The sequence below is a fragment of the Physella acuta genome, unplaced genomic scaffold (assembly GCF_028476545.2).
Source record: "Physella acuta isolate Inbredline_101_S28 unplaced genomic scaffold, ASM2847654v3 ptg000600l, whole genome shotgun sequence".
NCBI lineage: Eukaryota > Metazoa > Mollusca > Gastropoda > Physidae > Physella > Physella acuta.
This window is the reverse complement of record NW_026732119.1, coordinates 1,200,829-1,203,745: the sequence shown is the minus strand read 5'-3', so window position 1 is coordinate 1,203,745 and position 2,917 is coordinate 1,200,829. Positions and strand designations below refer to the sequence as shown.

Here is a 2,917-nt window from a genome sequence, read left to right as displayed (position 1 = left end):
AAACATTTCTATTTCTTACATAGTTCATTATAGGTTTCTACAAAAACATAATGTATAGTTTACGGTAATGTGTTAGAGGCCGACTAAGGCAGTCTTATGTTAGAGGGGCCTACAGAACAGAGTTAAGAGTTAAGTTAAAACTAGACTTAGTGTTGGTTTTGGTTCTAGCGCTTGGTTGCATTTGTTATTTAACTTTGGTGATAATTATAATGTTAAGGCAAGGCTTTCGGACAGGCAAAGAGGCAGTGACTTCATTATAAGTTAGGATTTTTACAGCACAATGTAAGAGATGAAACGCCAATCTTCTGTTTTTATCGGCGTTGTTTTATACAAATGATTATATTGTGATTATACTGTGATATATCATCTGCATAATTATTAAGATAAAGAAATTGTTTTACATTGTGTGCATTTTCCCTTAAAACATAAATTTTAATTCTTCTATAAAACACAGCAATGTTGCAACTTGATATATCTGTATTATGTTGGTTTCTTTTTGTTACTTCCCATATTGTAGTTTAAACAGTCAAGGGAAACAACTTTCAATTATGTTATCAAATTAATAAATAAACAAATACCCCAGTTGAAATATAAAACGTTGTAAATCCTTGTTGATTTTGTTTTCTTTTCTATAAATATTACTAAATGTTATGTACACATTTTGTCTGCCTTTAAAAGTTTATTAAAATTAATAGAAAAGATATTCCTAATTAAATTACAAAACTTGTAATTATGTGAGATAACTTTGCTATAATAAAGTGGATTAATTATTTTAAAACATATCCGTACTACTACAATGTCTAATCAAAAAAATGGCAGCTGCCACAGCATCTACAAACGCTCCTTCCCAGGCCCGACCATGGAATCCAGATTTTAAACACAATGACCGAGAAAGATGGATTTGTATATATCCTGCATATTTGAACAGCAAGAAAACATTAAAAGAAGGCAGAAGAATACCTAAATCAAAGGCTACTGAAAACCCAATATGTGCTGAAATAAGGGATGTATGTGCAACAACTGGCTTTACGTTGGGTGTTGAGAATAAAACCTACCCGAGAGAGCAAGATGCAAAGGGTGACAATAAGTACAGGGTAGAGTGAGGGTCATGTTAAAAAATGAGGATGGCTCTCTAGTGTTCCCACAGTTTCCTTCTCGGATGTCTGTGATGTTGCATATAGCAGAGACTATACCTAAGTTAAAGACTAGACAACAGTCACAGTCAGCCAGCCAGTCACAACAACAACAGCAGCAGCAACAGTCAAAGGGACAGAAGAAGAAGGGAAGGAAGTAGATTGGTACTTGTATAATGAGTGCTTGAAATGACTGAATTGGTGGCTATAGGGAACTGCGTGCCCCGAGTGTTTGATAATTCCTGAACCTAACATTTTTTATTAGTTCAGTTTGATGTCATTGAGCATTTTTACATTATTTATATTTCTAAAATAATCTAAAGACAATTATGTTAATTTAAATTACTTCGATTTGTATTTAAACTATTAGTCATTTTAAGTTATCTAAATGAAATTGGAAGTAAGTTATTAGTATTTATTTTTTCAAAGATTCTGTAAAATTTATAGGTATGAAAAAAAATTCTCAAGTTTTCTAAATGTTTAGTCATACATCTTTATTAGACCGTGTAATAAAGGTTTTTTGTGAATATGAATAAAAAAAATGTTTTAATCCTGTTTAAATTACAAATGTAGAATTGACATATTTAAAACATGAATAAAATATTTGAAAAATTTGTAAAAAAAATAAAAAATAAAAAATAAAAAATAAATAAAATAACATGTCATGGGTGGCTACAGTGAGAACTTTTGACTCCGCAGCACACTAAACTAAGCAGTAAAGAGAAACTTAGTTTGCACACCTTATTTTAATCTAGTTCTTATGCCATTTTATTTTTTCCCTTTGATTATTATATATGCAATTGATGTTCATTGTTCATGTCTTTGATGCTATGTAAAATCTATCAAATATATTATTATTACGGATTTAAATGTTTAAAACAATTGAATTAATAAAAAAAAAATAACATGTCAAACGTATCAAAGTGTAGTATCTGTTATGGATCTACATGGATCTTAGCCATTTGGTTGGTCAGACCTTTTTTAGGGCTGGCTGCCGGGGCCGAGAGGCGGTCATTCGGGAACATTCGATAACTCAACTACTCACGCTATTGCAACTATCGCCAACGACCGCTTTGGGGTTGCGCCCACACATCCCTCGAAGTGCACATGCCCTCGAGATGAGTCACTCAGTACTTGTATTGGGTGGCTTCAAATGTACGAGTGGCTAACTTTCAATCTTATATTTTTCAGCCTGACGACACCCACCTAGGAGAAATCTTAGGTGGGAGGTCCGTCACGATCGCCAGCCAATCAACCTATCAACCACGCAAACACATCGATACTAACTACTTTGCCACTACTTTGGCGACACCCACCTAGGAGACGTCTTAGGTGGGAGGGTCCGTCAAATACCAGCAAACGAACTAACAATCTCTCCAATACCAGCTCAAATCACCCAAAATAAACAATCGTCAACAACTTCACTCTACCCATCTCAACTACTAGACCAAGCTCAAATCCTTCACATCTACAATCCTCGACTCAGCAATATCACGAAAACTAATCATTCCTCTACGTCATCTCGCCCACTTTAAGCTCCACTCCATTCGATCAACGCCACCATCCATTAACGACATCCAGTACCAAGTCATCTCGTCATCCCTCAACGATCAAATACTCAAAACATCTCACGTGTAATCATCCCTAAACTCTGGTCAACCCTCTCCAAGCTCTACAACATTCGATCAACTCCACCATAAACGACAAGACACAAGCTCGCCCTTTCAACAACAGAATATCTCTCATTGACATTCTCAAACTACAACTACCAACTAAGAATCAAC

General features: G+C 34.8%; 1 pseudogene; it reads left to right on the top strand.

Annotated features, from left to right (window-relative positions):
• Positions 1-809: 809 nt before the first annotated feature.
• LOC131947615 (signal recognition particle 19 kDa protein-like) lies at positions 810-1,445 on the top strand (annotated as a pseudogene).
• The last annotated feature ends 1,472 nt before the right edge of the window (positions 1,446-2,917 follow it).